Source organism: Nerophis ophidion, linkage group LG07 (assembly GCF_033978795.1).
Source record: "Nerophis ophidion isolate RoL-2023_Sa linkage group LG07, RoL_Noph_v1.0, whole genome shotgun sequence".
In the NCBI taxonomy this organism is placed as follows: domain Eukaryota; kingdom Metazoa; phylum Chordata; class Actinopteri; order Syngnathiformes; family Syngnathidae; genus Nerophis; species Nerophis ophidion.
The window spans coordinates 46,463,464-46,478,462 of record NC_084617.1 but is presented as its reverse complement, the minus strand read 5'-3'; the positions used below and the strand labels follow the sequence as shown (position 1 = coordinate 46,478,462).

At 37.2% G+C, this 14,999-nt stretch overlaps 1 protein-coding gene across 3 annotated transcripts in view; it reads right to left on the bottom strand.

Moving 5' to 3' along the window:
* Positions 1–14,999, bottom strand: part of rhobtb4 (Rho related BTB domain containing 4) — a 116,047-nt gene that overhangs the window by 77,484 nt on the left and 23,564 nt on the right. The window lies entirely within an intron of this gene.

The following is a 14,999-nucleotide window of genomic DNA, read 5'->3' as shown; positions in this document are numbered from 1 at the left end:
TAAACTAAAAAGGCCGTATTGGCATGTGTTGCAATGTTAATATTTCATCATTGATATATAAACTATCAGACTGTGTGGTGGGTAGTAAGTAGTGGGTTTCAGTGGGCCTTCAATGGAAATCAGTAATTTTTTTTAGTCTGGCAACTTAGCTGCCAGTTTTTTTACCGTGAAAACAAATGTACCGTATTTCCATTTACAGTAATCTACTGTTAAAAATGACAACCATAGATTTTACAGTCAAAAACTGGCAGCTCAGTTGACAGAATTTGAACGCAAAAATCAGTAGTAGTTTTTTTGTATTTATTTACAGTAATATTCTATAAATAAAAACATAAAATGTATTGTCAATTTTATTAATTTGATGAGTAGTTTGCTGTTATGTATTTTTATTTAGACAATAACAAGTTTGGAAAGTATGATAATATACTGTAATATTTGTTGCAATATTGGATAATATTAAAGTTTAAAAGGTATGCAATTTCAAGCAGTAGATATATTTGTTTTGTAAAAATTAAACAAATATTTTATATTTAGTGAGAAAGTATTAAGTACTTTATTGACACATAACTACCAGGTGTTTGCGGAACAGATTTGGCCCCCAGGCCCTGAGTTTGACAACTGTGTTTCAAATGAATGTGCATTTCATCTTATATATATATATATATATATATATATATATATATATATATATATATATATATATATATATATATATATATACATATATATGTATATATATATATATATATATATATATATATATATACATATATATATACATATATATATATATATATATATATATATATGTATATATATATATATATATATATATATATCTATATATATATACATATATATATATATATATATACATATATAAAATCTCAAAGTGTCCCATAGTTTCAAGAATTCTAAGCATCCGTGGGAACAGTGATTATGACGATTGGGGCAAGTCAGTAAGTGTTGCAGATGATGGTAGGAAATGTCAGGAATGTAAAGTGGCTCCCGGGGCAAAGACTGGCTGAAGAAGGGAATAAGTGAACAGGAGGGGAAGCGGAAGGAAGTTGCACGCACAAATGGGAGGTTGGGATGATATCTGACTTTAACGGCCTGCTGTAAAGGAATGAACAGATTACAATTTGGGCAGCACGGTGGAGGAGAGGGGTTTGTGCATGTGCCTCACAATACGAAAGTCTGAGTTCAATCCCGGGCTCAGGATCTTTCTGTGTGGAGTTTGCATGTTCTCCCTGTGACTGCGTGGGTTCCCTCCGGGTACTCTGGCTTCCTCCCACCTCCAAAAACATGCACCTGGGGATAGGTTGATTGGCAACACTAAATGGTCCTTAGTGTGTGAATGTGAGTGTGAATGTTGTCTGTCTATCTGTGTTGGCCCTGTGATGAGGTGGCGACTTGTCTTTGTAGCCGAGATAGGCTCCAGCACCCCCTGCAACTAATGCTAGCTTGCTGGCATGCTATCCTTTTGAGCTAGTTTTGCAACCGTTTATACCAGAGTCATATAACTTGGTTTGTGACATTTGTTAATTGTTAGCATGTAAAGATAGCATGCTAGCAAGCTAACTTAAGCATACAAAGTTTTTCATCAAATTTTACACTTTTTTCTCTATTTTCGCAGCCATACATACATACACCTTTGAGTCATACAACTTGGAATGTGACACAGGCTAACAGTTATCATACTAACGCTAGATTGCTGGCATGCTATCCTTTTGAGCTAGTTTTGCAACCGTTTATACCAGAGTCATATAACTTGGTTTGTGACATTTGTTAATTGTTAGCATGTAAACGATAGCATGCTGGCAAGCTAACTTAAGTATACAAAGTTTTTCATCGAATTTTACACTTTTTTCTCTATTTTCGCAGCCATACATACACCTTTGAGTCATATAACTTGGTATACAAAACATGTTAACGGTTATCATGCTAAAGTTTGCACACATGCTAAATGTTAGCATTGAAATGTATGCATTATATTATTTTAGGCTAGTTGTGTAGCTCATTTTATACGGTTGCACCTAAAACTCTCGGATTTAGACACTCGGCAGCATCTTAAACGCACGTCGGCTTCCGACGACCCTCGGCCAGAGCTCGAAATGCAAGGCCCGCCACTGAATTTGAGTATGCATACCTTGTGCCTGTCATTATAGTCATGTGACGTGTGGTGTAACACACAACACACCTGCCATCATCAGCCTATGTCATTGTTTTGTTGCTGTGCATATATTCTAGGTCTGTGTTGCAAGACCGTGGCGTGCAGTGAACAATTCAAGGTGTTCTAAGTACTCAAAGATGGCAGGCAGGGGGAGTGCTTTATGTTCTTGAGCGGCACGCTCACCACGATAAAAGACATTGTGCATAGATAGCAGACACTCGATGCAACTGTGTTTTTTCAGACATTTAATGCCAAGCAAAATCTTTTGCAGGTGCTGGTCAACTTGTGATTTGTTTGGATTTTCAAACAATTTTGCCTATAGAGTATAATGAAAGATCTGGAGTGGAACAGTATAGCCTTGTATAACATGAAGAGCTGTATGCTAAATATAAAGTGCTTCACAAATACATACCATTTAATATTTTTTTAGAAGGACAAGCATCCTTCCATGGTCTACACCGCGTTTCCTGTTCATGGTCACAGGAAGGCTGGAGTCTATTGGCTGATTATAGTCAAGAGGCAGGGGAAAATGGACTTGTCACTATTAATCACAGGGTACATTAAGACAAATAACACTTCACCACATGTCCATTAGCAAGGTTTATTATACACGTTTAATTTTTAATGCAGGTTGCAATTAAATTCTGGCGAGAAAACTTTCCTGCGAGGTTGCAATGCGATGCTTTGCGCTAGAGTACAAAATCCTACGCGGATGTTTGGGGCGTTTGCTTGAAATAATCTCTCCCACTCTCCAAATCCATTCTCCCTGTTGGACAGTGACACAGAGGTCGACACAGGTGAACCCAAACGCTTTCCCTGCCAAGGGGCAAGATTAATCTTATTAAAACTCTCCCTCTACTTCACTTTGACTAATAAAGATGTTCTGTAAAGGACAACTTTTCGCAGGTAAGAACGTTTAACCGGGAGCAACATTGCAACAAGAATGGCGCAACATATGGACTTAAAGAATCCCCACAGACAAATCCAGGGAGAGATCGCCATGAGATTTTGTGAAATATGATTATAATTAATTTGTTCAGTCTGCCAATGGGGATCTATTGAGAGCACCATGTAATAATGTACTCAAAAAGACCTTAAATGCCTTATTCAAACGGGGATAGCAGGTCCATTTAATGTGTCATACTTGATCATTTCGCGATATTGCCATATTTTTGCTGAAACGATTTAGTGGTGAACATCCACGATAAAGTTCGCAACTTTCGGTCGCTAACAGAAAAGCCCTGCCTTTACCGGAAGTCGCAGACGATGATGTCACCCGTTGATGGCTCCTCACATACTCACATTGTTTTAATGGGAGCCTCCAACAAAAAGAGCTATTCAGACCGAGAAAACGACAATTTCCCCACTAAGTTGAGCCAGGATGAAAGATTCATGTTTAAGGATATTGATAGCGACGGACTAGAAAAAAAAAAAAAAAAACGTTTAAAAAAAAAAAAACGCGATTGCATTTGGACGGATTCAGATGTTTTTAGACACATTTACTAGGATAATTCTGTGTGCATGAAAAAAAAAAAAGTTTAAGGAGAAAAAAATCAAATTGTGGCAACAAAACCATATTATTTTAGCCTTTTTTCTAGTGATTATTAGTGAGTATTTTAGCAAAAGGCAAACCGACTAACAAGTTGGAGGAGGACTCAGGACAGACATGGAATTATATTTTAAAAAAATCTAAATGAGGCAACAAAACCCGATATTTTCAGCCATCTTTCTGAAAACAAATACAGAAATGTTACTATTATTTCTGGTAACAAAACCAGATGCTTTAGCCATTTTTCTGGTGACAAAACAAGATTATTTTAGTCAAAGTCACACCGATTAACAAGACAAGTCTACTGTGCTATTTTTCTGTGAAATAAACTTGAATGATTTAAAAAATTTGGCTCACGACTTGATGATATGGAAAAATGTTTTTCTTCCTGAAGATAAACCATTTGAGAAGCACTCAACTCACACATGCTTACTCCAAATCATCATTGATGCAGAACCAGCAGACAATAACCAACATTATGTTTCATGTTCATTGGAAATTCCCCCGACAGCTCGTACAGCAAATGAATATGTTTGTCTTGATACAAGGAATAACGTTAGCTAACTTAGCATCAACTTAAGACAATGATGTTGCCTAGCTAGCTAGGACTTCACTTACATCTCTCAGTCCTGCTGCTTCTTCCCTCCTGTGGGCGAATAACTTTCTTAAATCCATCTAGGAGTTACAGTTTGAGTCAAATCAAAATCAAAATAATGTAATTAACAAATTGTTGTTGGCTAACGTTACAAGTACCTCACTCAGTGATTCGCAACCTCTCTCTCTCTCTCTCTCTCTCTCTCTCTCTCTCTCTCTCTCTCTTTCAACCGAAGTCTCGATTCACACGTGAATAAATTACCATAATAATTAGCCATGTGCTCATTGTTAGTGGAGTGAATACAGTAGCAATCAATTACCATACTAAGTAGTATGTGCGCTGTTGTCTATGTTATGTAGACTTAAAACTCTGAAGCGTTTTTTTTTTTTTATTGGTGACATTTTTACTGGGGCACTGCAGATTAACAGTGGGGCACATGCCCCGGTGAAATATGTCTGGCGACGCCCCTGGTTTCAGTAGGCCTTTAAGGAAAAATCACACTTTTGTTTCAAAAACGGAGGTTATTTTCAGGCTTTAGTGCATACTGTTCATAGTCTGGGTGGGTAATAACACGCCACATACATAGTACAGGCCAAAGCTTGGGACACACCTTCTCATTCAATGTGTTTTCTTTATTTTCAAGACTATTTACATTGTAGATTGTCACTGAAGGCATCAAAAAAGGTGAAATAACTGAAAACATGTTTTATATCCTAGTTTCTTCAAAATAGCCATCTTTTGCTCTGATTATTGATTTGCACACTCTTGGCATTCTCTCGATGAGCTTCAAGAGGTAGTCACCTGAAGTGATTCTTACTTCACAGGTGTGCATTTTCAGGGTTGATAAGTGGAATTTCTTGCTTTATCAATGGGGTTGGAACCATCAGTTGTTGAGTTTGAGTTTATTTGAGTTGAGTTCAAATTTATTGAAGTTGTGCTGTGAATGAGAAGGTGTGTCCAAACTTTTGGCCTGTACTGTATGCTTATTTATATTTACTTAGTAGTGTTGTTTGCAACATTTACACAGATGCTGAGAGGGCGCCAACTTTCCAATGACTTTTACACAGTATATCCCGCCCTTTCCCTGCTTGTCCTACGTAATGAGGTAATTGCATACGAATGCAACACATGCACGTCTATTAGCTCTGGGTGTTGTTAGCTGATAATAACGACTCGAATAGCCTGCCTTATCTCTTATTGAAAGTATATTCTATCATAACAACAACATGACTGCAAAATTGTAAACACGGTAAACACCGATCATTTTATGTGGGCCGGTAAAAAAATGTTATGACATAAACTTTGTAATTTTGAAAAATATAAACAATTGTCAAACAAATGTGTTCTGTTCAACCACTAATAGGGTAAGATAGGATAGACTTTATTTATCCGGTAACATAAGCTAGCCAGTGGTGGTCTTGTTATATTTTTTGCTTTGAAAAATATTACTGTGAGTAAGTTGCAAACAGCACCTTTAAGTAACTGTTTAGATAAATTGTACTTTTCAGAGTAGTTTTAATGCAACATACCTTTTACCTTTGAGTATTTTTTTTTAAAGAAAAATTGCTACTTTTAGTCCGTTTCATGGAGTTTTATTCCGACCAGTGTCCAAAATCCGGCCCACTGGAAGTACTAAGTTAAAAAAAAGTGTGTGTGTATATATATATATATATATATATATATATATATATATATATATATATATATATATATATATACACAGTACATATATATATGTTATTATACATATGTTATATACATATATACACATATATACACATATATACATACATATATATATATATATATATATATATATATATATATATATATATATATATATATATATATGTTATTACTTTTTTATTTGTATTTTTTAAAATCTGTCCTTTCTATCCATTTTCTACCGCTTGTTACTCTTGGTATTGTCTAAAAATGCATTTTTCCATCCATAACATGACATCATCATCAAGTGCGCGCTCTTCCATTCAATTAATGCACGAGTTATACAGTACATATACACACCGTGATGCTAATTTTGTCTATGTTAAATCCCATTCATTTATGCTAACAATGTTAGCGATCCAAATTTACCTTTTTTATGATCTGTAAAGTTCAACTAGCAAATACTAAATCAAAATGTGTAGTTTCCTTTGCTTTCTGTACTGTAAGCCTTTCTGTTGTCATACAAGAATGTAGGTTATAGTTGGATTTAGCATGCTGTGTGTTCATTTATTCATCTTGCCCATTTCTATTCATCTGTCCATCAGTAAAATATTTTTAAAGACTACTCTGATTGTTTAGCTGACTATTTATATCTGTATGGCACTGCATTAGTGTTTAAATAATAAATATATAAATAAATAAATAAATACAAATAGAATAATGCCACGTACACCATCTGATGTGTCAGTGACATGCCACCAGGTGGCTTAACCATGAGATGTTCCAAAACAAAGTAATAAAATAAAATACGTTTTAATATTTCTCTTTTGGTTTATGCTTTCTATGTGATTTTGGTGTGGTTCCTGTATATTTTGATCATTTTCATGGTCAAAATCGCGGAAATTCCATGTTTCTTTATCAAAACAATGCAGCAGACGAGAAGTGAGGCAGACACAGGCGGTGCCTCCACGGCTACACACAGTGTGTATTGGGCGTGTGCGTGTGAGGGGGCGCATGCTTGTTGCCACGTGGAAAAGGCAGGTCTTGAGGCAGTATGTACCTCTGCCTTAAGGTGGTTGGCGATATATTGTCAACTTGCAGTTCAATGCCTCAGCAGTACTCTGACTCGCCCCACTGGGAGAAGTGGGGGCGCTCAAGTTAGCAGACACAGGTCTCTCCAGCGGAAGCCAGCCTTTTTTTTTTCTTTTTTTTTTAACTGTATGTATAACAAGCATGGCATTTTTATTAGAGTAAGCCAGCATTTGTGGGTGTTTATTTTTTGTCAGATGCAAAAATATTGTTTAATTTTTTGGAATGAAATTAAATTAAATGAATGTGTCTGCCAAAATGGAGGATTATATACTGTATGCGATATGAAATACTTCTCTAAACTAGACTTTAAGACAAAATGAATGTGGTCATACACGGTATGTTTTCATGGAGGATAATTATTGCTGCTTCAGATACAAATACAGAAAGGTAAGCTACACTCACAATACTTGATTTATTTTGTTAAAGGCAAATGGGACCAAAAAGTATTTAATAACAACTTTATTAAATACTTTTTGGAACCATTTATCATATCATAATGATAAAGTTTTTATGAAAGCAAATAAGTCCCTATTTTCCCCTGTAACTCTAATGTGCATCCTAAATCAACAATGACTAGAGCTGCACATATGAATTTAAGTAAAAAAAAAAAAAAAAGAAATAAAAAAGTACGCATGCCCCACCTGGTATTTAGTTCACCGCACGTCACTGTGATGTGTGGAGATATTTTACCCCAACCAATGTAAATGTAAAGGCTGTGTACATGTGCAAAAAGCTACATAAAAAATGCCACAAAGATGCAGCAGCATATAGACAAGTGCCCAATAGTATATCATTATTGTAATTCCCTATTAATTCCCATATGTTCCTATTAATTCCCATGGACGTTATCCAACTTTGAATAATCCAAAAATGGTCAATATTTCCAAACTTCCCGAGCTTAACTTCTCGTGGTAAATTCCCGGAAAGTTTACGGAAATTTTACTGGAAACTTTCCAACCCTAATCACAAGTGACTGTAAAATGAGCATCTTTTGTAGCACATGCTGTAGTAGTGTCTTTATGTCTCTAACACACACACACACAAACACACACACACACACACGCACACACACACACACACTCACACACTAATGACAGTTGCACTCAATAAAGAAGCTTTGAAGTTATTCAGTACTTTAGTCGTTTTTTTCACTGAATACTTATTCTTAAGTACATATGACTAATTTTTACTCTTAAGTACACTCTTTGGCTACACATAAAAAAATAAGGCATGATACTAAAGACTAGTGTCAATAACATTGTTAACGAAGTTGACAAGCCCATAAATAAAGCAAAGTAATTTGTCATGTATCAGGTTTAGTATTTCCAGCATTCATGCTAATCTCATCTCAGGTTTTGACACTTCACTGCTATTAGTAATGACGAGGTTAAGCAGCCACTGTCACATTCTATACTTTGGACGGTGATTAACAGCAGACGACAAGGGAAAGCGAAGAAAACGATTCTGTTTTTCCAATCGCAAGTAGGAAAACGTGTCTGTGACTGTATTTTAAAAATGCTTCGAAAACTATACTGAAACAAAAGGGTTGAAAAGTCTGACTATGAGTTCCATTTATGTGTCCTCAGGGCAGATCGTTCTAAATTCCAGAAACAGCCTGATCAAACAGAGAGGGAAGCCAAGTCAAACACCTCTGGACTTCAGTCTGGTTCATACAAGCTGTACTGTACTGTACTCTACTGTATGGTACTGTACTGTACGGTACTGTACTGTGTGTACATTAGCACACACACCATACTTGCATATAGCGCGAGGTCCCTACATTTATGTCTGAAGACTCTAAAATAATGTCAATATAACCTGGACCCTTGGTGGTGTCTTACATATCCATGAGATATTTCGCGGGTTCCCCCAGAGCCTCAAACCTTGCAGGAAAACGGGAGTAATGGAAAAAGAAAAATGGAGTTCCAGGGTAAAACCTTTCCCGAAGTAAGTTTTAACAATCGTAAGTGTCATGGGAAAATAAGGTGAACACTTAAAGGCACTGATGAATCGATCCCAATCAGACTGTAAAGGTTGTCTTGGAACACATTTGGCCTCGGGTCAGTTGATGTTCAACAACTAAATATAACATCTTTGGTCTGAGGTGGGGGCAGCAACCCGCGGCTCTTTAGCGCCGCCCTTGTGGCTCCCTGGACCTCTTTCAGACGTGTGAAAATGGAAAAAGTGTGTGTATATACATATATATATATATATATATATATATATATATATATATATATATATATATATATACATATATATATATACATTAGGCTTGCGAATCTTTGGATACATGGATGATACAGCAGAGGATTGGGAGAATGTCATGATACTGAGTTGCATCCCAAGAACACCATACCTACTGTGAAGCATGGGGGGGGAACATCATGCTTTGGGGCTGTTTTTCTGCTAAGGGGACAGGACGATTGATCCGTGTTAAGGAAAGAATGAATGGGGCCATGTATCGTGAGATTTTGAGCCAAAACCTTCTTCCATCAGTGAGAGCTTTGAATGGTTGACCAAATACTTTTTTTCCACCATAATTTACAAATAAATTCTTTAAAATTCCTACAATGTGAATTCCCGGATTTTTTTTTCACATTCTGTCTCTCACAGTTGAAGTGTACCTATGATGAAAATTACGGACCCCTGTCATCATTTTAAGTGGGACAACTTGCACAATCAGTGGCTGACTAAATACTTTTTTGCCCCACTGTAATTGGTGTCAGTATTGGTATCTGCCGATCACACGCATGGATGATTAGTATCGGCAGCATAAACCCTGCTCAGAACATCCCTAGTCTTAGTTCTCCTAAAATGTTTGCCTTCTTCCCAATGTTCCACTGTATTTAAATGACTTGGCTGTGGAATTCCCTAAAAATAAACCAGAGGGATAAAACATTCCTTAATGATTAGATAACTTTCTGGGAGTCAAGCAGTGATTCAAGTATGAATTTGAACACAAAAAAAACAAATACACTTATTTTTAGTAACTATCTTGTACCAAAGTCAACATGAAGCACTCTCCAAGACCTCTAATTACAACATACACGGCCCTGAAATAAACCCCTACAAATTATGGCAGCTGCGTCACACCCTTTTAGCAATAAATTATACTTTGAGAGCCATCTTTCCAAACTTCAGCTGACTCAATCCTCAATCTTTTTTTTTTTTTTTGCTGACTTCCAACCAGCAGGTTGAGAAGTACTATGTGTTTCAATGCGAGCTCCAAATAGCAGCTAATACTTTCCGTCGTGCTAAAATCTATCATTTGTCGAGCTCCGGCGCACCAGTGTGAGTCTGCCTCTTTTTAGACGTTGCTCACACATACAGAAATAGCGAGGAGAAAAAGGGAAGGGAGGGAAAGAACATGAGTGGAAAAGCATAAAAAACTAATAAAAATCACACAGATGGACAAATAAATCTCATTACATGCAGGCTGAGGCATTGCAGGATGTTTGTGTTCACTTCAAATAGATGTTTATCTACTTATACTGTTTGTTCCTCACATTGTGTTGCTTGAACACCACAGAGGTACTCCCATACATGCACGTTTAATTTCATCTAATACACTTTTGAGTGGGGTTTTTATAATCCTGCACTTTCTCATGTAATCCTTTTGGATGGCCTGAGGGGGAAAAAAATAAAATAAAAAATCCAAATTCGGATATATCATGCAAAGCTTGAAATTGCCACTGTGACAGTCAGCCAGTATACAACATGACTTGCAGGAATATCGTTAATGAACACGCATATTGCGAAGCACGGCAGGGGTTCAGAAATAGTGTGATGGAAAAATCCATACCGGTGTCCGGTTTTAGCCGCACTGCTGCGCTGTTGTAACAACTGCTGTGTAATAGTCGCTGGCAGTGACCCGTGTTAGTCACTAGCCAAGCTGCAACATAGCCCCCCCATATAAGGCTTAAAGCATGGGCAGGAGGTGAAAGGTCAAGTGGTAAAGGCTCTCTGGGATGGTGCATGGCTGTTGATCCGAGCTAATCCGGCAGGTCGCACAAACCAGATACATTCTCTATGCACCAAGTACTTGGGAAATGCTCAACGTGGTTTTGAACTGCTTAGGTGTGCTTAACAGGGGTGTGAATCTCTGAGCACCTAACGACTCAAACCGATTCTTGCAATGTATTATTTGGTATAATTATTATAATGAAACTTTTTCAAAACAGGCTAAAAGTTAGCAGTGGTGGACCCTCTGCTGGCCTAACATAACCAGAAATGGGCTATGTTAAGGTAACGTGCGGCATTCCTCAGGGTTCACTTCTTGGCCCTGTACTCGTCAGCATCTGCAGTGGGGCAAAAAAGTATTGAGTCAGCCACCGATTGTGCAAGTTCTCCCACTTAAAATGATGACAGAGGTCTGTAATTTTCATCATAGGTACACTTCAACTGTGAGAGACAGAATGTGCAAGAAAAATCCAAGAATTCACATTGTAGGAATTTTAAATAATTTATTTGTAAATTATGGTGGAAAATAAGTATTTGGTCAACCATTCAAAGCTCTAACTGATAAAAGGAGGTTTTGGCTCAAAATCTCACGATACATGGCCCCATTCATTCTTTCCTTAACACGGATCAATCGTCCGGTCCCCTTAGCAGAAAAACAGCCCCAAAGCATGATGTTTCCACCCCCATGCTTCACAGTAGGTGTGGTGTTCTTGGGATGGAACTCAGTATTCTTCTTCCTCCAAACACGAAGAGTTGAGTTTATACAAAAAAGTTATATTTTGGTTTCATCTGACCACATGACATTCTCCCAATCCTCTGCTGTATCATCCATGTATCCATTTTGGTATACACTCAACTCGTCGTGTTTGGAGGAAGAAGAATACTGAGTTGCATCCCAAGAACACCACACCTACTGTGAAGCATGGGGGTGGAAACATCATGCTTTGGGGCTGTTTTTCTGCTAAGGGGACAGGACGACTGATCCGTGTTAAGGAAAGAATGAATGGGGCCATGTATCGTGTGATTTTGAGCCAAAACCTTCTTCCATCAGTGAGAGATTTGAATGGTTGACCAAATACTTATTTTCCACCATAATTTACAAATAAATTCTTTAAAATTGCTACAATGTGAATTCCTGGATTTTTTTTTCACTTTTTGTCTCTCACAGTTGAAGTGTACCTATGTTGAAAATCACAGAGCTCCGTCATCATTTTAAGTGGGAGAACACAATCGGTGGCTGACTAAATACTTTTTTGCCCCACTGTACATGCTGTTGCTAGGTGACATCATACACAAATAATGTGTTAGTGTTCACTGTTATGCTGATGACACCCAACTCTACATGCCCCTAAAGCTGACCAACACACTGGATTGTAGTCAGCTGGAGGCGTGTCTTAATGAAATTAATCAATGGATGTCCGCTAACGTTTTACAACTCAACGCTAAGAAAACGGAAATGCTGATTCTCGGTCATGCTAAACATCGACACATATTTAATAATACCACCTTAACATTTGACAACCACATTTGACAAGGGGCGGGGGGTCCCCTCCAAGATTTCTCATTGTCATCCCATTGGGTTTGAGTTTTTTTCTTGCCCTGATGTGGGATCTGAGCCAAGGATGTCGTTGTGGCTTGTGCAGTCCTTTGAGACACTCGTGTTTTAGAGCTATGTTAGTAAACTTTGATTGATTGATTGATTGAAATCATGATCATAATTAAAGATAAAATTAATTGTTTATTTACTTTCCCTAAATATCTAAAATTATTCATATTCTCTTCATGTCATATTATGCTCCTTCCAGTGCTAAGGATTTTAGGTTAGAGTTTTTATCCAATCAGAATTCAGCTAACTTATGTTGCCATGCTGTATGAAATCTTCAGAATCAGCAATGCAGGTGTCTGTGCACTGTAAATGAACGGGGACATACAGTTGATAGATAAGTGCGATAGCCAATCAGATCACGAGTTGTTGTCAGTGAGGCCTTCTCGCTGGCCTCACGTTGAACGTGACATTCACGCGTCCTCTGATTGACTTTAAGAACACATACAATTGATAGACAGTTCCGATAGCCAATCAGATCACATGTTGTTGACAGTAGCCTATCTCAGTCGCCTGATGTTAATGAGACTGTGATTGGATAATCACTTGTCATTCCAAAGTGAATATCCAATCACAAGTTGCAATTTACTGAAGCAGGCCGTGTTGAAGCATAGCCATACTGGGTTAGCAGAGAAATCACCAAAACTCACTTTTTTAACCCACAAAGGAGGAGAACAAAACATTGATTAGGTGGCAGGTGCAAGGCCATTTTCAAGAAGGATATTCAAAGAGAAACTACATCTTGTGAGACGATGTCAGCCAACCCCGTAAACTACCTCAGCTGTTCCGGCGATGAAATGGGGAAATGCCCGCTGCTTCCACTGGTATCAAACGACTACGAGCTGTACCACTTGTTTATACGGCGTCAAATTGGTCCTACAAATTGGGAGTTCAAATATTGTATTTCTTTATTTTTTCACGTTGAATATGTTTTTTGCGATTTCAATTTTGACAGTACCACATAAGATATCTTTTCATTGCTGATGCGGGTTTATTGATTTTTAAATACGCCATAAAATAACCCGTTTTGTACGCCGTTGATGTGATTCAATGATAGCAGTGCGTAAATGTGTTTCTGTATAGTATTTCTCCAGCAATGTTCATGTGGGGACATAAATATTGTATTTTGAGAGGTAATCATTGAATTTGGACATCGCTGAAGGCCTAGGTGGGAAAAACACGACCCACTGAAGGTTAGAAAAGGTCCTTCTAGCTGATAAAAACATTATTTTTGAAAATGTATTCTTACAACAAAAAAAGAAAAAAAACATGACTATTATTTTAAATATGTGTATGTATGTATGTATGTATATATAACTTGATCACAAAAAATATTGATCTAACCACTCTAGTATCAACCATATACTGATTCTATACTTGTTATCGTTACTGTCAATATTTGTATTGTTTGGCCCACCTCTGTTTAAATTCAAGAGCTCGAGCTAAGCAGTCGGCATATCCTCCTTTGGTGTGTGGTGATAATGATATTTTGAAGAAATGTAATTTATTTGCCGCCACGGAGGCGAAGATTGCAAACTTAGAAGCAGAAAATTTGATGTGGAGGGACGCCAGCCGCTAGTTCGCTACTGAGAATGTTACAGTGCGTTGAGATCGCGTTCGTTTGCTTGTTTGCGAGACACAGCTAGAAAGTGCCAACCACATGCATTATCACTATGTAACGATAGCATTAAAAGCTGTGTGGTCAGGCAAATTTGTATAACTTATATAAATATTTTTGCATAACATGAACTCTGCTGAAAAAAGCATTAGCATGAAGTAGCTCCAGGTTTATAAAATTCAATGATACTGATGATATTGATTAATTGTTAACAGCAACATATGCAGGATTCTATGACGATTCCAACATGGTCTTATACAGTACAGGGCAAAAGTTTGGACACACCTTCTCATTCAATATGTTTTCTTTATTTTTATGACTATTTACATTGTAGATTGTCACTTAAGGCATCAAAACTATGAATGAACACATGTGGAGTTATGTACTTAACAAAAAAAAAAAGTAAATTAACTGAAAACATGTTTTATTTTTTATAGTTTCTTCAAAATAGCCACCCTTTGCTCTGATTACTGCTTTGCACACGCTTGGCATTCTCTCGATGGGCTTCAAGAGGTAGTCACCTGAAATGGTTTTCACTACACAGGTGTGCGTTATCACGGTTGATTAGTGGAATTTATTGTATTATCAATGGGGTTGGGACCATTAGTTGTGTTTTGAATGAGAAGGGGTGTCGAAACTTTTGGCCTGTACTGGTGTTGTCCCGATACCAATAGTTTGGTACTGGTACCAAAACATGTGTTTCTTACTGCAGGTTTGTCCTTAAATAAAATAGTGAACATA